Genomic DNA, 24,795 nt, shown 5'->3' with positions numbered 1-24,795 from the left:
TCACAAGACGAAAAAATAATTCTTTTGTTTTTTCGTTTTTAAATATGTCTTTATTGGATTTCAGAAACATTACACAACAATAAAGTGTTCCGTACAGTATGAAATCAGAAATTGATATATTCAAACACTTTGGAACATGGTGTATGGTGTCAGATAGAAGCAACCTTAATGCATAGACGTATAATATATAGGCAATAGATGTTACCAAAAAGATGTTTTTAATGAGTCATAACATTGAAACGTCTACCTTATGCTACCCGGTAACTGGGCCAGTGGCGGCTGGTGCTCAAAGTTTTTGGGGGGGCGCAAACAAACTGAAAAATTCTGAAAAAAACCCCACCAATTGCAGCGGCACATTCCTCAGGAGTGAGTTGGGTTCACCCAAGCTGCATAGGTTCTTCCAACGTGTGAGAGGTTGAAGACGGAGAATATTCCACAGGTCTTTGGACTACCTGTGCTGGACGGCCAGCAGGGGGATGACTGGTTCTGGATTTCTCCAGGGCCGACTCCTGGAAGCGAATGTCTATTTGAAGGCTTAATGTGAATAAGTCATCCAATGTGGTAGGAATGGTGCGTCCAGCGAGTTCATCCTTGACACGCTCAGATAGGCCTTGCCAGAAGGTAGCAGTAAGGGCCTCATTATTCCATTTGAGTTCAGTGGCTAGCATACAGAATTGAACTGCGTTTTGGCCGACTGTCATTTCTTGCTGATGAAGATGAAGGAGGGCCCCAGCAGCCGAAGATACTCTGCCGGGCTCATCAAAAGTTTTCTGAAATGCATCCAAAAAGAGCTGGAGGTGGGAGGTGATAGAATCGTGTGATTCCCAGAGTGGGGAGGCCCAAGCTAAAGCATCACCGGAGAGGAGAGAGATGATATATGCGACTTTGGTGCGATCAGTTGGAAAATGGTAGCTGGAAAGTTCAAAGTGGATGGAACACTGATTAATGAAGCCCTGACAAGCCTTAGAGACGCCAGAAAAATGAGGTGGTGATGGCAGATGCAGGCAGGGATTGCCAGGTGTAGCAGGTAACACGGGAGCAGCTGAAGCAGAAGCCGGAACGGGAGGAGCTGAAGTTGCAACGAGTTGCAGACGATCCAGATGGGAGGCAAGATCCTGAAGAACCAGCATTATTTGCTCTTGATTTGCTTGTTAAGTCTCTGAACTAGATGTTGAATTTGATCCTCGGTCAATGGCCGATTCTCAGAGGTGCTCATGGCTTGAGCAAACTGTCACAGTACTACTTACAGTGAGCCCAAAGGCAAGCAGGTGACACGGAATCCCCCAGGGCATGGAGTCTAAGGGCCAGCCGGTATTCTGCCAGGGACCCCCTCATGAGGGTTTGGGCTTAGCTGCGTGCTGATCCCAGGTCACGACCCCGGGTTCACCCTACTCGCTAGGGAAGTATCAGGAGACACTGTCAGACAAGGATGGATGGATGAAGCAAAAGGAGAACCGTTTAGCGAGCCAAGGTCAGGGCGGGCTGCAGACAATGTAATCAGATCAAGCCAAGTTGGTACACAAGAGATCAGTTCACGAGAGGTCAGGTTTAAGACAGGTTACACGAAGGGAGCTCCGAAGCAAATGTTGCTCAAGCAACCAGTAGCTGGTTTGAAAGGGATTTAAATAGGGAAGCACATGAGGGGCTGGACAGGAAGTAGCAGGAAGGAATCATATATTAGGTGTGGCCGGCGATACCCATAGCTGCAGAGTCCACAGAGCAGAACACAAGCTAGTGGAACAACAGGTGCCAGCCGGCCTACAGCAGTAAAGGTGAGACACAGATCAGCTGTGTGATATCCGAAAGTCCTAATGGAGACAAGAATGGTACCTTACATCTGGAAGTGTCACGGTCCCTACCGTGCCATGCAGGCAGCCAGGCGTGGTCACGCCCCAAGTGGCTCAAGGAGGCATTAAACCTATGACTGCCTGTTTAGTGCTCCTGTTACCTTGCCTCTGAGCCAAACCTCAGTTCCTTTCAGGCTGCTTTCCAGCTTTGCCTAGTTCTGCATGAAATACTAGGGCCATACTCTGGATCTTGTTGCAATTTGTACCTGTCACTCCTGGTTCAGCTGAGGCAGTTTATCCAATCAGCTGGGTATAAAACACTGCCTCACTCTGAGGGCTTTGTAGGTTCATTGTTTCCTGTTTTGCCTAAGGTTCCTGTGTTCCAGTATTCCTGTGTTCCTGTGTTCTAGTTACAGCGTTCCAAGACTGACTCTGGCTTCTGACCCTGGCTCTGCTTATTGTTTATTCTGTCTTCTGGAATCCCTGACTACGGCTTTACTTCGACTATCCTTTGACAAATTCCTGTCAAGCCCCCGTGCACAGATTCACAGCCCAGGTAGCTTATTACTCTGTTACCGTGGGCTGTGTGTATTTGCAAGGGTGAGCATACATCTCTGCATCATGGACTCCAACCTAGGTAAGCCCTTACAGGAAGGGAGGTATTGAGGGAGGGAGTCCCCGAGAGCCTTCTATAGAGAGGACCAGGACCCCAGGGGATAGGGTTTCCCCCTAGGTGCCGGTGTAGCAAGAATAACTACCTGGCATCCGCGCTATAGCCGAATGACGGCTACAGCGCTGACCTACATTCCCGGGAGGCCGTCATATGACGTCCTCCCCTGTGCACGCTCCCTGCGCCTACAGGGCACGCGCCGGGAGCGTTGTGATCACCGAGTCACTGAGACTCGGCTGATCACCGATCTGTGTAAGGGGCCGGTCCCGGCCCCTTACCATGTGATCAGCTGTCAGCCAATGACAGCTGATCACATGATGTAAACAAAAGATCGGTAATCGTTTTTTTTTTTACTCACGCTGACAGCGCGAGTAGAAAAAAAAGCCGATCACCGGATCGGATGTGAGGGACATCGGTCCCCAAGTGGAAGAGGCACATCTGCCTCATCAGTGCCCAATAAAAGTGCCACCTAATAGTGCCCACAGTGCCACCTAATAGTGCCCACAGTGCCACCTAACAGTGCCCACAGTGCCACCTAACAGTGCCCACAAGTGCCACCTATCAATGCCCACAAGTACCACCTATCAATGCCCACCTGTAGTGCCAATCAGTGCCACCTGCCAGTGCTGCCCATCACTGCCACCCATCAGTGCCCATCACTGCCACCCATCAGTGCCCATCACTGCCGCCTATCAGTGCCCATCACTGCCGCCTCATCAGCGTACATCAATGAAGGAGAAAAATTACCTGTTTAAAATTTTTTAAAACAAAATATAAAAAAATAAACTTTTTTTAAAAAAAAAAAAATCAGTTTTTTACATTTTTTTAATAAAAAGTAAAAACCGTAGAGGTGATCAAATACCACCAAAAGAAAGCTCTATTTGTGGTGAAAAAATGATAAAAATTTCATTTGGGTACAGTGTTGTATGATCGCGCAATTGTCATTCAAAGTGCGTCAGCGCCGAAAGCTGAAAATTGGTCTGGATAGGAGGGGGGTTTAAGTGCCCTGTAAGCAAGTGGATAAACAAAGTAGATATTGTGTCAATACACACCATAGAAAACAACTCAAATAGTATAAGGTATTTAAACATGTTTTGGAATCAGGGTCATAGGGAGGACAAGGTGGAGGACTAAAAAAATGCTATGATCCACAGGATTGGCTAGCGGATTATTGTGAAAGCTGGTAGTCTGTATAGTATTGGGCTAAGTTTCCCTTCAGGCTGGTCTTCTGATTGGTGGTGAGTTTTAAGTCTTTAGCAGGGAAGGCTCTGGAGAGGCAGTATTAAGGCAAGGGAGCCTACTGAAACCTTGAATGTTTAGGAAGCCTTCGTGTTTTTTTACAGGGAGAATTTTTGTGACAAAGTTGGTCCATTTGTTTTGAAAACGGAGTGTAGAGCCATGATGTGTCCGTCTAGTTTTTCCTTCCGTAGAGTGGACGGGTGGGATTATTTCCAGATGACTGAAGAGCAGGGGGTAGATGTCCTTTGATGGGCGTCTTCCGGTAATAGAGTCTGCAAAGGTTTCAACTCGGTCCCAAAATTTAGAGATGTAGGGACAAGCCCAGAGTCTGTGTAGCAGAGAAGGTTTAGTTTGGGCACAGAGGGGGCATAGGCATTTGTCCTGTGTCGGCCCACTAGGGAAGTGGGGGATGTATGCTCTATGCATAATTTTGAGCTGTTATCACCAAAATTTGTTTGTGACAAAGGCACAGGTAGAATTGTAGCCCATTAGGATCCGGTCTATGGCTTCGAGGGATGGTAGGTCTTTGCACCAGGCAGAAGCTGAGGTGAGGTGGAGCGGAGTGTTTAGGCGAGCGTGCAGGGGTCTGTAGATGGATTAAATTTTGTTGAGTTTCCAGAAGAGTGTCCAGGATAGATGAGCGAAACCTTTGAGGTTTGTTTTGGTTTAGTCTCATGGCGTGGTGGGTTGCCTGATGTACGTAGAGATATTGATGAGCCGGAAGATCAAAATGAGTCAGTATTTGGGGAACCTGCAGGGGTGAACCTGTGGGGGCATCAAAGAGATGAGCAAACTTGAGTAACCCATGAGAAGCCCACTCAGCGTATCCAGCATATTGTTGCGGTTGGGGGAATGTAGGGTTTCCATGAATTGGGAAGTAGTTGGAAATCCAAGGTGAGAGGTTTACTTTTCATCTTGTTTCCCGCCATGCCACTAACGTATCACGGATTAGTACATTTTGTTTGAGCTCCGAAGGGAGTGCTTTTAGGTTACAGGGTAGTAGAGCTGGGATTCCAAATCATAGTTGGAGTACTTTGAGCTTTGCGAGAGCCAGTCTAAGCATACCCTCAATAGACAAGATAGGTTGTATAATCTTATATTACTCCCCCCTCACTCCTGGGCAGGCAAAGTTTGAGCAAAGAAATGCAGGGGCGAAATCTGTGCCAGAAAAAATTGACATAGCCTTGTGTAATTTCTGTATGTCGGTATGCCGTAAAAGTAGGGGGATAGTCTGCAAGGGGTAGAGAAGTCTGGCAAAACGTATCATTTTAAAAAGGTGGCACCTGCCAAGGAGCAAGAGTGGGAGATCCATCCATGTCTTCACCTATAATCTCGGTAATAACCGGGGAGAAATTTAGGTGGTAAAGGGTTGAAGGCAGTCTGCCGATCTTTATGCCCAGATAGGTAATGTGGTGTTTGGCAATAGTGAAGATTGAGTCCTTTGCCCACAAAGGGGATCCAGGGTGGTATGGGGGAAGAATTTTGCTTTTAGAGAAGTTTATACGTAAGCCTGAGCAAGCTCGATAGGAGGGGAAGATGTCTTGGATGTGGGGCATTTCAGCTCTAGGGTTAGAAGTGAATATCAGGATGTCATCAGCGAATAGTGCTAAATGAAGTTTGTGGTGTCCTATGGTTATGCCATGCAATTCTGATTGGGAGAGCAGGCACTGGGATAGTGGTCCCAAGACCAGATTGAATAAAAGCAGCGAGAGGGGAAAACCCTGCCTGGTCCCCTTATGTAGTTTGATACCCTTAGAGCTTTGACCCACTGCAACAATGTTTGCTGTGGGGGCTAGATATATTGCAGAGATCAGATGTAGAAATGGACCCAAAAATCCAAACCGTTGGAGTACTAGGGACAGCCAGGTAAAACTAACGTTATCAAAGGCCTTTTCCACGTCGAGTGAAATAATGGCATAATCTCCAACAGAGTTAGCTTTAGCATGTTCAAGGGCCATGATAACTTTATGGATGTTGGAAGAGGCCAAGCAGCCTTGGGTAAATCCTGCCTGTGAGGGGTGGATGAGGTAGGGCATTAGTTTAGCTAGTCTGTTGGCTATGATTTTTGAGAGTATTTTGGAGTCTAGGTTAAGGAGTGATATAGGCCTATAGGAACTTAGTTCTGTAGGGTCCTTGCCTTTTTTGGCAATCAATTTAATATACGCCTGATAACCAGGGGGTAGATATTTGTTCCCTGCTAGGATATTCTTGTAGACTGGTTAGTGAGGTAGCCACCATTTCCACCATAATTTTATAGAATTCCGGGGTATCACCGTCTCATCCTGGGGCTCTACCATTCGCATAGGGATGATATAGCTTTGAAAACCTCCTGATCTGTAATTGGGGCATTTAACTGGGTCAAAAGAGGGGCTTCCATCTGGGGGAGGGAAATTTGGTCTAGAATAGCTTGGGCAGTGGGGAGGCAACGGGGCAATTTCCCCCTCAGAGAATGCGAGTGAGAGTGCAGGCGGCTGGCTCCACAGAAGAGAGAGCAGAGGGGCTGGCTCAGTTGGTGAGAGAGCGGGCAGGCCGGGCAGATGAGAGTCTGAGAGAGTGGGCGGGTGAGAGAGTGGATGGGCCGGGCTGGTGAGAGTCAGAGAGCGGGCGGGCTGTTGGCCAATCAGGGAGCTGGCAGACAGGGGAGCAGAGAGATTACATAATTTCTCACCGCCCGCCCTGCATCCCTGCAGTTCCGCCCTCACTGTGCAGGCAGCCACGGGCAGCAGAGAGATTACATCATCTCTCTGCTGCCTGACTGGTAATCTGCTGCCTGACCCTCTGGGAAACAGAAAGTGACAATTGTAGCAGGTATGTGACAATCCGCAATGTGTGGCAGATGATGTGGCAAGTGACATTCTGCATCTGGTGGCAGGCGACATGGCAAGTGACAATCTGCATCTGGTGGCAGGTGACGTGGCAAGTGACAATCTGCATCTGGTGGCAGGCGACATGGCAAGTGACAATCTGCATCTGGTGGCAGGTGACGTGGCAAGTGACAATCTGCATCTGGTGACAGGCGATGTGGCAAGTGACAATCCGCAACGTGTGGCAGGTGACTATCCGCATCTGGTGGCAAGGTGACATGGCAAGTGACAATCCGCATCTGGTGGCAGGTGACGTGGCAAGTGACAATTGTAGCAGGCAAGTGACAATCCACATCTGGGGGCAGGTGGAGTGGTAAGTGACAATCCGCATCTGGTGGTAGGTGATGTGGCAAGTGACAATCCACATCTGGTGGCAGGTGACAGGCAGGTGACGTTGCAAGTGACAATCCACATCTGGTGGCAGGTGACGTGGCAAGTGACAATCCGCAACGTGTGGCAGGTGATGTGGCAAGTGACAATCTGCATCTGGTGGCAGGCAACGTTCAGGGCTCCCACTGACTGCATTATGGTGAGTTGAACTATTTCATTTTATAGAACAATGTAATAATAGAAATAATGCGCTTCAATCATCCTGACACCATGACAACCATGGTGCCGTGAAAAACGTATCTTCTGGCAGTGCCCCTCCCGAGACTAGATTTTTGATCCGCGCCTGTATAGAGAGGCATAGTACTGTTCCAAGATTGTGATGACCTCTTTAGAAGATGAGGTGAGATTTCCTTGGGCATCTTTGAGGGCAAATATGTGGGTGGGAGAATGGGTTCCCTTTGCAGAGCTTGGCTAGTAGTTTTCCAAGTTTATTACCAAACTCGTGGTATTTTAATTCAAGGTGAGATTTGTAAATTCATACCTGCGTGTCAGCCCACAGGTCAAAGTTGTGTTTGGCATAGCGCCAAAGATTTTGGTTCATGAGAGAGTTAGAGAGCAACAACTGTGTCTGGGCCGAACGCAATTGATCGCTTGCTTCACAGTAAATTTTAAGGACATTCCTTTTGTGCGGGACCGCGTAGGTGATAATCCTACCACGTACTATGGCCTTCTCCCTACAACATATATATATATTGTTGATACTAGCAATAAGTAGCACTTTGAATGATAATTGCGTGGTCATGCAACACTGTACCCAAATTCACTTTTTATCATTTTGTTCATACAACTAGAGCTTTCTTTTGGTGGTATTTAATCACCACTGTTTTTTTTTTCTAAATAAATGAAAAAAGACTAAAAATTTTGAAAAAAATACATGTTTTTATTTGTCACTGTTTATTTTGCAAATAAATAATCGTTCTTCATAAATGTAGGCCAAAATGTATTCTGCTACATTTGGTTAAAATAACCTAAATCAGTGTATATTATCCATAGTTCACAAACGATGATATCTAGCTGAAAATGGAACAAACCTGATATACTGACAGCCTCATTTCTTGACCCCTTTTTAAAAGTAAACAGTTGAAGGTATTTAGTAAGATGCATGGCGGGTTTTTTAAGTTGTAATTTTTTATGAGATTTCATGGTTGGGATTCATAGCATCCATAAAAATGGTATTTCTACCCAAAACTTCTTTACCTATTTTGCACGGTCCCAGTTGAAATTCCTTCTCGTACTACTACAAAATCTGATATTTTCCTTTTTATGGAATAAGCAGAAATCGTGAAATATTGGAGAAACACAATAAAACTTAAAAGATGACTGACTGTACCAAATATTTCAATATACTACTCATCTGCTCAAAATGCACAACTTTCAGCATATCACAACTCTTCCGACCCATCTCTTTTGGTATCCATAGAAGCCTCCCTTCTAGACCCTATATCTATGAATACAATTCTGTGGATTCTTCAAAAATGTCTTATGCCCTTGTATACTCTCTTATTACCTATGTTCACTCCAGGACTCCTTGAACCCTTTAAATTTAGATGGTAGACTTCTAATGATATATACAGAATATATGATCTACTCTCTTCCCCTGAAGTTCTGAGTCTTTCCTCTATCAAATTATCACGTAACCTACCACACCAAGAAACGTCCAAGTATCTTCAAATCAAACATTTTGCGACTCAAACAATTTATTCATCTTAAAATGTACATACCCTGACTCTCTTTAAATACTCAAGTAAACACGACCCTATCACTAAAAGGTTTATCACCATGATATCATGACCTCTATTCTTGAGAAATGGGCATTTCTCCCACATCCATATATGACTAATTGGGGAAAAAGATATAGGTAAACCCATAGAAGAAAACAATTGGGGTAATATCTGGCACACCACAGCCCACTGTTACATCAATACTGCTGCAATTGAATCAAATATAAACTATTGATGAGGTGGTGTATGGTTCCCCAACATTTAGCAAACATTAAACATTGAACAAAATACAGTCTCTAATAAATGTTTCTGGGGTTGTTCAAATACCATCCTACATATATGGTGGCAATGTCCCAAAAATTAAGCAAGTTTGGATGGACATATACCAAATAACCCATACTCTGTTTGAAAAGAGATTAAAAGGATTGCTGTTAAGTACTGTACATTTTTAGGTGTGGGAACACATTCAAGTGTAAGGCCTCATGCACACTGGATGTTTTGGATGTTTTTTTACAGCTGCTGTTTTTGGCTTTAAATTTTTTTCTACAGTCAATAAACTCTCCAGCATGTTATCCTATGTGTTCATGCACAACTGATTGGGCGACTATGTGGCAGATGAGTTTTAATGTTGAGAAATGTAAAGTTATGCACTTGGGGGCTAAGAATATGCATGCATCATACATTCTAGGGGGAGTACAACTGGGGGAATCCGTAGTGGAGAAGGATCTGGGGGTTTTGGTAGATCATAAGCTCAATAATAGCATGCAATGCCAAGCTGCGGTTTCCAAAGCGAGCAAAGTTCTTTCTTGTATTAAGAGAGGTATGGACTCCAGAGAGAGAGACATCATTTTGCCCCTGTTCAAATCATTAGTAAGACCTCATCTGGAATATGCCGTTCAGTTTTGGGCACCAGTTCTCAAAAAGGATATCGGGGAACTGGAGAAAGTGCAGAGAAGGGCAACCAAACTAATAAGAGGCATGGGGGAGCTCAGCTATGAGGAAAGATTAGAGGAACTGAATTTGTTCACTCTTGAGAAGAGGAGAATAAGGGGGGATATGATCAACATGTTTAAATATATAAGGGGTCCATATAGTGAACTTGGTGTTGAGTTATTCACTTTACGGTCAACACAGAGGACAAGGGGGCACTCTTTACGACTGGAGGAAAAGAGATTTCATCTCCAAATACGGAAAGGTTTCTTCACAGTAAGAGCTGTGAAAATGTGGAATAGACTCCCTCCAGAGGTGGTTCTGGCCAGCTCAGTAGATTGCTTTAAGAAAGGCCTGGATACTTTCCTAAATGTACATAATATAACTGGGTACTGACATTTATAGGTAAAGTTGATCCAGGGATAATCCGATTGCCTCTCTGGGATCAGGAAGGAATTTTTTCCCCTGCTGTAGCAAATTGGAGCATGCTCTGCTGGGGTTTTTTGCCTTCCTCTGGATCAACTGTGGGTATAGTATTGGGATATTGTTTTTTTGTTTTTTTTGTTTTTTTTTTATGGTTGGACTGGATGGACTTGTGTCTTTTTTCAACCTGACTAACTATGTAACTATGTAACTATGTAACTATGTAACTGTTTATCAACTGTTTTTGGCTGAGGCGTTTTTTTGGCTGTAAAAAGAACCCCAAAACTAGTGGGTTCTGAGAGCAGTTTTTCAGCTGCAAAAACACCCTAATGTCAAAAAATGAATTAAAATGCTTAAAAACACAGATAAATGCTCAAAAACGTGGCTCACCAGCGTTTTTTATTGTTTTTGATCCCATTGAAAAAACAAACAAAAAAACGCTTAAAAACGCTAACAAATGCTATTGTAAAAATGCTGGAAAACATTGAAAAACTCATTGCAAAGCTACTGGCATTTTTATAATGTTATTATAATGCCCAGTGTGCATAAGGCCTTAGCAGGAGCTTTTATTTAAGTTAATTTTCTGTTTTTGGTAGTGCAGAAGTCTTTATATTATTTATTAACAAAGATATGAAAGAGGCTTTACTAAGCCCTGGTTCACACCGAATCCGACTTTAAAATTGTGCGACTTGAAATCGCACAATTTCAAAGTCGCATGTCAGTGCGACTTGGCTGACATCTGGGCAACTTCAAGCACAAATGTCTATGCAAGTTGCACCTGAAATCTGCAAAAATAGTTCAGGAACTTCTTTTTCAAATCAATGCGATGCCAACTTTGTGAATTTTAACAGTTCTATTGCTGACAATAGGGTACAGCTTGCCATGTGAATGGGGGCTAAATCTCGAACCATAAGGTTATATCAACAATAAATTCCAGCTTCTAACATTCTTATTCACTAATGCCAAACAAACTTTAGCAAAAGCCTGGTGGTCCTCCTTACCAAAATCTGCATTGGTTAAAAATAAAATGACTTGAAATATATTTAATGAAAAACTTGCTGCAACTCTTTTGTGACAATTTCCACAAGTATGAAAAAAAATGGTCCCCTGGATTTCATCTTTCCTTTCTTCAAACTTTGATAAATCCCTACTTCACATTTGATATACTCATAATTTGTTTTGTTTTTTAAAGAAAACATCAGTGGTCCTTATCTTGAAATTTCTCTTCTGCTCCCCCCCCCCATTCCTTTACATAAATATTGTACCCCAATGTTTTAGTTTATGTCTCCTTTTTTTTATCTACAAATGTATTTATATGACTTACCCTAGTCATTATTCATGTATATGTTAATATATCTTTGTGTATTTTGTGTTTTTTTTTCTTCCTCACTTTACGTATACCATATTGTATTTTCTTTCGCCTGTATTCTAAAACTAATAAAAATGCATTTAACAAAAAAAAAAAAAAAAAACACTGACAATACAGTAAAAGTAACCCTTTTTATTTTGAATACCTCATGGCTAATTGCCAGATTTATTTATGTAAACTTCTTGTCTGGTTATAACTTTGTTCACGTGTAGAACTTTAAAAAGAGATGTAGAATGCAATGAGACTATCACTGACAAACATGTACATAATAGTACTAAGTGCAATATGGGGTTTTCAGTGCTATGATCAGTGGGAGGAAGTTTAGGTCTCGCTCTAGATAATATTAATGCTCATCAATGCTTACGCAAGTGACTTTCAACATGTCATAACCAGCAAAAGTAGCCTGTATCCAGTTGTAAGTAGGTGTTTATGGTGTTCCATTGAATGTATTTTTGCTGATGAAGTAATGGAACTTTTTGTAGCTATGTAGCTGGCCTGGGATGCCCAAGATGGGAAGGAAATTTGGACTCCCCAGGTTTTTCTTGGGTCCTGCCCCTTGGAGTGGGTTAATATATTTAGGAGAAGAGGACTCTGGGGGAGAGAGTGTCCTCATGGGAGTGCTGAGGTATGTCTGCTGAGCTATGTAGTCCTGTCAGAGAACAGAGTCCCCTGCCACTGGGTCACCCACACGGGATCTCACCTGGATAGAGGAAACCACCAGAAATGCATGTAAATTAAAGAACTTGCTACCTTTGGGCAAGGTATGGACATGGCAGCCTGCATTAGGTAGTTAGGGAAGAACTGTACATAAGAGGAATTGGTGGTAAGTCATGTCTAACATGCAGTTGCTATCGGTAGCCAGGACTGGTGGGAATGCTACAACAGTCAGTCAGCGAGTCATGGCATGGAGACTCTATGGATCTAGCTGCAGGTATGGGCAGTAGGGAGATAATTTGCACACATGTAGAGATTTGTGCTTAGTGCACGGCAGGACCACTGTTCTGCCACTGGAAGTGATGTGGCAGAGTAGCTGGGCTGGTGGAGCAGGACACAGACTTTGTGGTGTCCCCCTTAAAATGTTGCATTCAGGAAGAAGGTCTACAGTGTCACAGGCAGGGATTTTTTTCTGCCAGAACGTGCCGGAACGCCGTACTGGCACCTCTGCCAGAGCCCTCCTGTGTTCAAATCTGTGAAGCCTGCTGCGCTGCCACCTGTAATAAAGCACTGACGGCCGTGGATGGATCAAACACAGAGACACCTCCACCAGAACACTCCCTGCCGCCGAGGCACCTTCGCCAGACCACTCCCTGCCGCTGGGGCACCTCCGCCAGAGCACCGGTAGCCGCTGAGGGGTCAAATGGCTGCAGCCTATGAAAGCGGAAGGTGGAGTGATCTGCACTCCACACCGCCTCTCAATACAGACTGACTAGAAGCTCGTTTTATGTGCGATGTTTGTTGTGGCTGCGTGGTACTATCATTGGTGTGGGTAGGTAGTCCTCCTTACTAGTCTCCTGTTAACTGTTGTGTGCTGGAGACTGTGGTAAAAACTAAAGTTTTTAGTTTCTGGTGGTGACAATTCTGCTGAATAGGGCTGCTGAGAGACTGTCTCTTGCTGGACTGGGCTGGGCTGTGTCTTGCTGGACTGGGCTGTCTCTTGTTGGACTGAGCTGTCTCTTGTTGGACTGAGCTGTCTCTTGCTGGACTGAGCTGTCTCTTGCTGGACTGGACTGAGCTGTCTCTTGCTGGACTGAGCTGTCTCTTGCTGGACTGAACTGTCTCTTGCTGGATTGGGCTGTCTCTTGCTGGACTGGGCTGTGGCTGTCTCTTGCCAGACTGGACTGGGCTGTCTCTTGCTGGACCGGACTATGGCTGTCTCTTTGCTGTACTGGGCTGCGGATGTCTCTTTGCTGGACTGGGCCATGGCTGTCTCTTTACTGGACTCGGCTGTGACTGTCTCTTTGCTGGGCTGGGCCGTGGCTGTCTCTTTGCTGGACTGAGCTGTCTCTTGCTGGACTGGACTTGGCTGTCTCTTTGCTGGGCTGGGCCGTGACTGTCTCTTTGCTGGGCTGGGCCATGGCTGTCTCTTTGCCAGACTGAGCTGTCTCTTGCTGGACTGGACTTGGCTGTCTTTTTGCTGGACTGGACCGTGGCTGTCTCTTTGCTGGACTGAGCTGTGGCTGTCTGTTTGCAGGAATGGGCCATGGCTGTCTTTTTGCTGGACTGAGCTGTCTCTTTCTGGACTGGACTGTACTGTGGCTGTCTCTGTGCTGGACTGGGCCGTGGCTGTCTCTTGGCTGGACTGAGCTGTATCTTGCTGGACTGGGCTGTGGCTGTCTCTTTGCAGGAATGAGCAGTGGTTGTCTCTTTGCAGGAATGGGCTGTGGCTGTCTCTTTGCAGGAATTGGCTGTGGCTGTCTCTTTGCAGGACTGGGCTGTGGCTGTCTCTTGCTGGACTGGGCCGTGGCTGTCTCTTTGCTGGACTGGGCCATCTCTTTGCTGGACTGGGTTGTTTCTTTGCTGGATATTTGGGAATGTCTCTTTGCTCAATATATGGGGGGGCTGTCTAATGATGCTGGAGGGATCTATCCTTGCTGTAGTGGGTCTATTATTGCTTTTACTGCAGTAACAAACTCACAGGGCTCATGCACATGGGCGTTTAGAGCTGTATAGAATGGATGAGCTCATGTATGTTCAGATACATGTCTAAACTATATGACAAGAATGCTGAAATAGTCTGGAAGTGTCTCTGAGCTTACTTTGGTAAGTGGTGGTTATTTCTATTTTTTGCACATTTTACTGCATTGCTTTCATTAACAAATTCCATACAAATTACTTGTATAGGCCCCTCAATTGTACTTGGTTCCCTGTTCTTTAAAGGGGCAGTTTTGGGGGGGGGGGGGTGTGGGTCTAGATGCTTGATCTAGGAGGGGCGGTTCTATGAGGCAGGTAGGAGCGTGACCTAGGAGGGGGGGTGAGATCCTGCACCTTTTTTCTGAGAAAAAAGGTGAAGAGTGTCTCACAGCAAAGAGACTCAGGTTTAATGTGTTACTGTGCAAGGTAGACAGCTCAATTTTAAACACGGGGTGCCTCCTTAATGCTGATCCTTATATGACCACAGCCCTGTCTGGTCCCAGGTATTAGTGAGCACACCCACAGGGTGTTCCTCATCAGTGGGGCAGTTTGGCCTCAGCCCTACGACCTGGTGTAGTCCCCATCTACGGGGCTAGTAGGCCTGTCTACACAGGGCCTTGTGGTCCATTCAAGTAACAGACAATGAACTTCAGAATACTAATAAATTCCTCCTAAAACTGTCCACTCACATATACTGCACACATTTTTAGGGACAATTTCAGGAAATTGATTGCTTTATGAGAAGGATCTGCTTCCATGCATAGTCAGAGTGTAAATATAGGAAACAGTACAGCCATATCCCTTTAGGTTACCTTGTAGAATTGTTTGTAAGTCCTTGACTAAAATGAAAAGCTTGTTACAGTAAATTAAAGATTATTGCTAGGTATGCCTACATTTTAACCTAGATTGAAAGTTTTGAGTATTTTAGTCAGCACATAGTTTGAGTTATTATTGTTGTGTTTGCACAATAGCAATAAATATTCATATGACTTTAATTTGAATTTCATATGACTTTAATTATTGTACAAGATTGCTTTTTAATATTTTGATATTTCACTAAATTTGGAGATTTGTAAATTGTCCAATAGTCATAGTTCTGTAATTCCTTGTATTACTCTGTCTTCTTCATAGATGGGACACCGCAAAGGGAGTACATGGTCTCCAGTGGATCTGCAAACCTAAAGATTTGTAAATAGGGGAGGTGGAGATTTTTTGTGTCAATAATGTTGATGAAGTGTGAGTTTGCATTGGTTTATTTAGTACTATGGGTTGATTTATGACCTTAAAGTGGTTGTAAACCTCTGATTTTGAGTTTTACCTATAGGTAAGCCTAGAAATAGGTAGTGGAAATATCTCCTAAATGTGCATTGTTTATGAAATATTTACCTTGTAGTGTGCCAATGATGTCATTGGCGCATGCGCTGTGAAGAAACGGACCTCCGTGATGTTTCTTTACTCGCTAGTGCCATGACTGACGGCTCCCACGCGCATGGTTTAAGAGTAGCAGGGTGACGTCACACTGCTCCAGCCAGTCAGAGCCAGAGTCTGGGTCCCCGGAAAGGAAAAGGGGTGAAGTTGGATGTGACCACCAGCAGAGATATTGGGGACGTTGTAGGCTTCGTTTGCAGGTAAGTGACACATAATGGGCTAATATGCGATGCATACTAGCCCATTATGCTTTTACTTTGCAGGGGAACAAAGAGGAAGGAAAACCTATCAGGGTTTACTTCCTCTTTAACCGCTTGCCGCCTGCCGGCTGTCATTTGACGGCCAGGCGGCGCGGCTCTTGTCTGGGAGGGCGTCATATGATGGCCCACCAGGGGGTGCACGCGCACCGCCGGCAGCAATCGCGCGCGGCGTGTCACTGGGTACCCGATGCACGTGCCCGGCGGCCGCGATGTCTGGTGTGCACACGTGATTGCCTGGTAACACGGCAGGACCGTGGATGTGTGTGTGTAAACACACACATCCACGTCCTGTCAGAGGAGAGGAGACCGATGTGTGTTCTCAGTATAAAGCAACACTGATCAGTCTCCTCCCCTTGTGAGTCCCCTCCCCCTTCAGTTAGAAACACTCCCTAGGAACATAATTAACCCCTCAAACACCCCCTAGTGTTAACCCCTTCCCTGCCAGTGACATTTATACAGTAATCAGTGCATTTTTATAGCATGGATCGCTGTATAAATTTTAATGGTCCCAAAAATGTGTCAAAAGTGTCCGATATGTCCGCCACAATATCGCAGTCATGATAAAAATCACAAATCGCCGCCATTACTAGTAAAAAAATAAATAAATAAATAAAAATGGTATAAATCTATCCCCTATTTTGTAGACACTATAACTTTTGCGCAAACCAATCAATATATGCTTATTGCGATTTTTTTTTACCAAACATATGTAGAAGAATACGTATAGGCCTAAACTGAGGAAAAAATTTGTTTTAAAAAAAAATGGATATTTATTATCGCAAAAAGTAAAAAATATTGTGTTTTTTTCAAACTTGTCACTCTTCTTTTGTTTATAGAGCAAAAAATAAAAACCGCAGAGGTGATCAAATGATCAAATACCACCAAAAGAAAGCTCTATTTGTGGGAAAAAATAATAAAAATTTCATTTGGGTACAGTGTTGCATGACCGCACAATTGTCATTCAAAGTGTGACAGCACTGAAAGCTGAAAAATGGCTTGGGCAGGAAGGGGTGAAAGTGCACTGTATTAAGATGGTTAAATATGATTAAGTATTATGTAAACCCTATTAAAGCAGAAATAAACTCTCTCAATCAACATCAGTTATTTTTAATTCTTATGCTGCTAGCCATAATAAATAAATAAATAAATAAATAAATAAATATTTACTTGTTTTAAAATTTTTTTACTTTTTCAGTTGCTTCCTGGTTTCTGGCCTAGGCCAAAAAGATGTCATCCATTCAAGGAATCTTCATGAACTTTTTTTTTTTCCTTTTATCTAGAAGAAAGGAGGAGGGCGTTTCTCAGCTAGGCATTCCCTCCTGCCTGCATTCCTGAGCTAAAAGTAGATTCCAGGAAGTAAATTATTCATGAATCATCTGTCCTTACTCCCGATAGCTGTGGCTAGAAGTGCTAGGGGGCATTTTTTAAAGCAATTTCTCAAAAAGCAAAGAGACTGATGGATGGATATTTGAGTTTTTTTTTAATATTAAAAATGAATAATACAGCATTTTCAGTGTGTGGCACTCAAATACAGTTATGTTCTGCATTAACCACTTGCCTACTGGGCACTTTTCCCCCCTTCCTGCCCATCTCAAATTTCAGCACTCTCACACTTTGAATGACAATTGCGTGGTCATGAACATTATACACAAACAAAATTTATTTTCAGACAAATAGATCTTTCTTTTGGTGGTATTTAACCACTTCAATACAGGGCACTTCCCCACTTCCTGCTCAAGCCAATTTTTAGCTTTCAGTGCTGTCACTTTTTAAATGACAATTGTGCGGTCATTCTACACTGTACCCAAACAAAATTTTTATCATTTTGTGCCCACAAATAGAGCTTTCTTTTAGTGGTATTTGATCACCTCTGCATTTTTTTATTTGTTGCTTAACAAATAAAAAAAGCCAGAAAATTAAAAAAACAAAACAAAAAAAAAACAAAAAACTTTTTCTTTGTTTCTCTTATAAAATTTTTGTAAATAAGTATGTTTTCTCCTTCACTGATGGGCACTGATGAGGCTGCACTGATGGGCACCGATGAGGTGGCGCCTATGAAGTGGCTCCAATGAGGTGGCACTGATGAGGTGGCACTGATGGGTACTGATGATGGGCACTGATAAGCTGCACTGATGGGCACTGATAGACAGCACTGATGTGCAGCGCTGATGGGCATTGATAGGCAGCACTGGTGGGCACGCATAGGTGGCACTGGTGGGCACTGATAGGCAACATTGATGGGCACTGAATACAAAATTATGAATACGATAATATGAATACAAAATTCACTTTAAAATACATCAATGAATCAATCGTATACAGGGTAAATATATCAACCCAAAGCTCACAATCCACTGCCTGAATCAAGTTGAGGTCAGACGGATAGATTTACAGCATACATCCCAACATGTTTCTGAAATTTATATTGATATGTAATATTCCTTCATCAGGGGAGTTACAATTGGGTGATTTGATCCTTATCTGTAATATAAATTTAGTTATACAATAGTAGAGATAACAACTTTTATGTGGTAATATAGGAAAGTGCCAACAATTACACTTTACACAGTATTCTATATCAAGGCTCATGATACTTACATAGATGAGATTCGTTATAAATCATAACAAAATAAAAGCAATAGCAGGAAGAATAACGGGCAGGCTGAAAGGTCCACAGAGATATAGGATGGGCAGTCGTGAATTCAAGCACAATCACTGCAGCACATCCACAAGAGACGCCTGATTGAAGTTTAACAGCCAAGATATACTGTTTGAAAAATCATAGGAAGAGGACAAATTGGATTAGTCCTACATGTAGCATAAGGAAATGTAAGAAGTTGCAGCATAAGAGTAAGGGAATATATATCCCTGGTTTACTTATGTAGATAATGTATTCACTTTTAGCTGTACACATCTGAGATGCAGACCTCTGGGCAGCAGTCCATCGACTGACAAATGCCAGCTGAGTGTCTGCATCTTAAGTAGCATACCTGATATAGAATCAACCAACGAGTTTTACTTTAGGCTGTGTGGGCTTGCCCCGCCTAATCAGCTGTACCTAAAAAAGCTGAATGCGGAACTCAGAGCATCTCCCAGACCCGGAGGCGCGCTGCATTTCCACGTATGGAGGGGCGCAGTGACATCACATGTCGCCATGTCACCGGCGGGTAGGAAACCCCATCTGTCTGGCAAACCAACAGTTTAGACACATAGGAGCTCCTACCCGCGCATGCGGCTTAGGCGGACAACAGAAATGCGCAGGTGGAGCCTACCCTCCGGGGTGTCTGCGAGCAGGCAAGAGGGTCCGTGCGATCCACACTGCGCCACCTAGTGGACAGATGATAGTTTGCAGCCAGCCTGTTTTACAAATCACATATACAAAAGACACATTATACAATGTAATACCATAGTGATAATACATAGTAAGGGAAGGGAAAAAAAGGGGAAACAATGGGTATACAAGGAACATATTGAACCAAACATAAAGAAAAAAAAAAAAAGAGGGGGGATGAAAGGGTAAGAAGGGAAAAAGGAGAAATAAATACTAAATAGCGTTACAAAATTCGGATTCTTGGGATAAATAAAGGGGAGTTGCTGCAATACTAGAAAAAGTTACATGCATATAGCAATATAATGGCCTTGTCATGTATGGACAAATATAGTTCAACATCTGTCTAAATGCATTAAAACAGTTGGAACAATAGTGTAGTAAACGGCCCTTCCTTTAAATGGACTTTAGATATGTATCAGGCACTGATAGCATAGTTGCCAACATTGTAAAAATATTTTTAGGGACACTTTTTTGGCTGTAGGCGAAGTCTCATTATAATTAGGGGGTGGGGCATGCATTTGTGGGCGTGACATAGTTGAAATAACAAATGCGGCAGCCCCAGATCCTACACCACAATAGAAATGTGTATTCCAGAGTTTAACAATCAGCAGATAAAGATACTCCAAACACCTGGTGTTAGTGCTTCAATCATCCTGGCAGCATGATTGTTATGGTGTCAGGATGATTGAAGTGCATTATTTCTATTATTACATTGTAATATAAACTCACAACTCACCATAATGCAGAATCAGTGGGAGCCCTGAGTGTGTCACCTGCCACGTTGCCTGCCACCAGATGCCATCAGGTGTCCCCAGCGGAGCCTTCCTCACATCTGTGTCCCCATCAGCAGAGTCCTCCTTACATCTGTGTCCCCATCAGTCCTCCTTACATCTGTGTCCCCATCAGTCCTCCTTACATCTGTGTCCCCATCAGTCCTCCTTACATCTGTGTCCCCATCAGTCCTCCTTACATTTGTGTCCCCATCAATCCTCCTTACATCTGTGTCCCCATCAGTCCTCCTTACATCTGGTGCCCCCCTGTGACATCCAGACTATACAGCCCCCCGTGACATCCAGACTATACGGCACCCCCATGTGACATCCAGAGTATATGGCCCCCCGTGACACCCAGACTATACGCCCCCCCGTGACATCCAGACTATACGGCCCCCCTGTGACATCCAAACTATATGCCCCCCATGTGACATCCAGACTATACGGCCCCCCTGTGAAATCCAGACTATACAGCCCCCCTGTGACACCCAGACTATATGGCCCCCCCGTGACATCCAGACTGGCCCCCCCTGTGACATCCAGACTATACGGCCCCCCCTGTGACACCTAGACTATACGGCCCCAACGTGACATCCAGACTGGCCCCCCATGACATCCAGACTATACGCCCCCCCGTGGCATCCAGACTATATGCCCCCCTGTGACATCCAGACTGGCCCCCCCGTGACATCCAGACTGCCCCCCATGACATCCAGACTGGCCCCCCTGTGACATCCAGACTATACAGCCCCCCTGTTACATCCAGACCAGCCCCCCTTGTGACATCCAGACCGCCCCCCATGACATCCAAACCGCCCCCCCTATAACATCCAGACCGCCCCCCGTGACATCCAGACCAGCCCCCCCTGTGACCTGTGACATCCAGACCAGCCCCCCTATGACATCCAGACCAGCCTTCCCCTGTGACATCCAGACCGGCCCTCCGTGACATCCAGACTAGCCCCCCCATGACATCCAGACCAGCCCCCCAGTGACATCCAGACCGGCCCCCCCATGACATCCAGACTGCCCCCCCCTGTGACATCCAGACCAGCCCCCCGTGACATCCAGACTGGCCCCCGTGACATCCAGACTGCCCCCCGTGACATCCAGACCGCCCCCTGTGACATCCAGACTGGCCCCCCATGACATCCAGACTGGCCCCCCCGTGACATCCAGACAGGCCCCCCCGTGACATCCAGACCGGCCCCCTCGTGACATCCAGACCGGCCCCCCTGTGACATCCAGACTGGCCTTCCTGTGACATCCAGGCTATACGGCCCCAAAGTCGGTCAAGTGGAGCCGCATGGTTACAGTAGAGATTGAGCTGCAGCACCGCCCATCCCCCGCCCCTTTCCATAACAGGTCACAGAGACTGGCAGCGGGGCAGAGCGGGCCGGGGGTGGGTGGCGCCGCAGCTCAATCTCTAATGTAGCCATCTAGCCACGAACCTCGGCCGCGAAAATCGAGTAAAACCAAATTTCTCGGGACATCTCCCGGGAAACGATTAAATTGGGAAAAGGGTCTAAATCCCGGGAATGTCCCGAGAAATTCGGGACAGTTGGCAAGTATGTGATAGGTATCACTGATGACACTGGCAGGCATTGCTGATGGGCACTGATTGGCATCTGCCTGGGCACTGATTGGCATATCCCTGGTGGTCCAGGATGGCATACCTGGTGGGCATCCTTTGTAGGCATCCCTGGTGGTCCTGGCGGCACCCCTGGTGGTCCTGGGCAGGCATCCGCTGGGGGGCTGCACTGATAAACAATCAGCACAGACCCCCCTGTCAGGAGAGCCGTCAATCGGCTCTCCTCTGTTCGCATCTGTTAGGCGCGAGTGAGGAAAAGCCGATAAATGGCTCTTCCTGTTTACACTGTGATCAGTCGCTATTGGACATGGCTGATCACGTGGTAAAGAACTTCCTTTAGAGGCTCTTTACCGAGATCGGTGTTGAGGTGTGTCAGACTGACACACCACTCCACCGATCGCCGCGCTGCGCGCCCCCTAGGGCTCAATCGCGACTCATTCTGCTGGACATCATATGACACCCAGTCAGGATAACTGAACCACCGCCCGGCCGGGAAGTGGTTAATCACCACAGGTTTTTTTATTTTTTGCCAACGGTAAAAAGACCGAAAATTTTGAAAAAAAATTTTTTTTCATAGTTTGTTAAAAAATTATGCAAACAGGTAATTTTTCTCTTTCACTGATGTGCGCTGATGAGGCTGCACTGATGAGACAGCACTGTTGAGGCGGCACTGATGGGTATTGATAGGTACTAATAGGCTGCACCGATGGGCACAGATGTGGCGGCCCTGATGGGCACTAATGATGAGGCACTGATGAGGTTGCACTGATAGGTAGCACTGATGGGCACTGATAGATGGTATTGATGGGCATTAATGGGCACTCATCTGTTGCCCCCTTGATCAGCTGTGATTGGACACAGCTGATCACATTGTAAAGAGCCCCTGATTGGCTTTTTAACTGCTTCCCGACCAGCCTCCGCAGTTACACTGCGGCAGGATGGCACTGCTGTGCAAGCCATCGTAACTGTACGTCGGCTCTATAAGATGCTATAGCAGGTATGTCCCCAGAGCCGACACCTGTGCCAGGCGGGCGCCTTGACCGCAGTGCACCCGGGATCGCTCATGACAGCGAGAAGCGGGATCTGTGTGTTCAAACACACAAATCCCAGTTCTGTCAGGGGAGAAGAGACAGATTGTGCGTTCCTACTGAGTAGGAGCAACAATCTCTCTCGTCCTCTAGTCAGCCACATTCCCCCCACAGTTAGAACACACATAGGGAACACGCTTAACCCCTTGATCGCTCCCTAGTGTTAACCTCTTCCCTGCCAGTGACATTTATACAGTAATCAGTGGCTATTTTCAGCTCTGATCGCTGTATAAATGTCACTGGTCCCAAACAAGTGTCAAAAGTGTCTGATGTGTCTGTCGCAATGTTGCAGTCCCAATAAAAAATGCAGATCGCCGTCATTACGAGTACAAAAAAAAATAATAACAATACAAAAGCCATAAATCTATCCCCTATTTTATAGATGCTATAACTTTTGCGCAAACCAGTCAATATACGCTTATTGCAAATTTTTTTTACCAAAAATATGTAGAAGAATATATATCGGCCTAAACTGATGAAGAAATTTGTTTTTTTTTATTTATTTTTTGGATATTTATTATAACAAAAAGTACAAAATATTGTGTTTTTTTTCAAAATTGTCACTCTTTTTTGTTGATAGCGCAAAAAATAAAAAAGACAGAGGTGATCAAATACCACAAAAAGAAAGCTCTATTTGTGGGGAAAAATGAACATACATTTTGTTTGGGTACAATGTGCAATTGTCAGTTAAAGCGATGCAGTGCAGTATCGCAAAAAATGGCCTGGTCAGGAAGGGAGTAAATTCTTCCAGGGCTGAAATGGTTACCTCAATCTGTGATCAGCAGTGTCCGGAGGACACAGTAATCACAGAGCATTCTGCCCGCACCCAACAGCTAGCGAGATCACAGGATGTCATCATATGACGGCGTCCCAGAACTAGATAACCACGCTTTAGCCGTCATTCGGCTATAGAGCGATCGACAAGTGGTTAATGATCTCCCTTGTTTAGTCCCTCTTAATAAGTGCTTGCCAAAGCACCCAGACTGATAAGCTGCAATATATGAACATTTTGTTAGTTTTAAGTGTGATTTACATTATACAAAATATTTCATATTAATTAATATTATACAGTATATACAGTATATGCGTATCATCCGCTGTGCAAAATGAAAAAGAATCCTATGTGTTTTCTGAGCGGTGCAGTTTAGGAGCGAATTCCAGGTCTCCCCCAAAAGTCATACCAGACCCTTATCTGAGCATGCAACTTGGCAGGTCAAGAAAAGGGGGGGGGGACTAGCGCCCCCCGAACCATACCAGGCCACATGCCCTCAACATGGGGGGGACATGTTGATGAGGACAAGGGCCTTTTCCAGACAACACTGGCCAGTGGTTTAGTGTCTGGTGGCTTATCAGAATCTGGAAGTCCCCTTTGACATGGGGGCTCCCAGATTCCACCCCCATACATTGAACCCCTACTTATTCACCAAAAAAAGCGTAAACAATAAATAAAAACACAGAGACAGTTTTTGATAAAAAACAATGTCCCCAAAGTAAATCCAGTGTCAATCACGATGAACACCGCTGCTGCCAACCCAAGAAAAAAGAGGTCCGAACCCAACGCTGGCTACTGCTACCTGACAGCTCTGCCACCTCCCACCACTAAATAAACGAAGGGACAGGGCACCTGGTGAAGTCACTGTGTGGCCCCACCCCTTGTGACATCATCGATCAGGGCATGCTGGATTGATGATGTCACAAGGGGGTGGGGTCACCTGGTGACCTAACTGGTGGCCTTGCCCCTTAATTTTTTTGCGGCGGGTGCAGAGCTTTTTTTTCGGATCAGCGGTGAGGTTCATCGTGATTTACTTCTGGGGACTTTGTTTTTTGTTTTTTTTAATAAAGGACTTGCCAAAAACTGGCTTTGTGTTTTTATTTATTTTTTACACTTTTTTTGGTGAAAAAATAGGGGTACAATGTACCCCATATTTACTCACATAGAGGGAGCTGGGATCTGGAGGCCCCATTGTTAAAAGAAACTTCCAAATTCCGATAAGCCCTCCACCTACAGACCCCCACAGCCAGGGTTGTAGGGAAGAGGCCCTTGTCCCCATCCACATGGGGACAAGGTGCTTTGGGGGGAGCACGTCGACCCCAAAGCACCCCCCTATGTTGAAGGCATGTGGCCAGGTATGGTTCAGGGGGGGGTGCATGCTCCCCCCTTTCCTGCTTGAATAAGGGTCTGGTATGGATTCTGGAGGGGATCCCAACGCCATTTTTTTTCTTAATTTTGACATGGGGTTCCCCTCAAAATCCATACCAGATGTAAGGGCCTGGTATGGATTGGGGGCCCCATGCTGTTT

This window comes from Aquarana catesbeiana, linkage group LG03 (assembly GCF_042186555.1).
Source record: "Aquarana catesbeiana isolate 2022-GZ linkage group LG03, ASM4218655v1, whole genome shotgun sequence".
NCBI lineage: Eukaryota > Metazoa > Chordata > Amphibia > Anura > Ranidae > Aquarana > Aquarana catesbeiana.
This window is presented reverse-complemented; position numbering follows the sequence as displayed.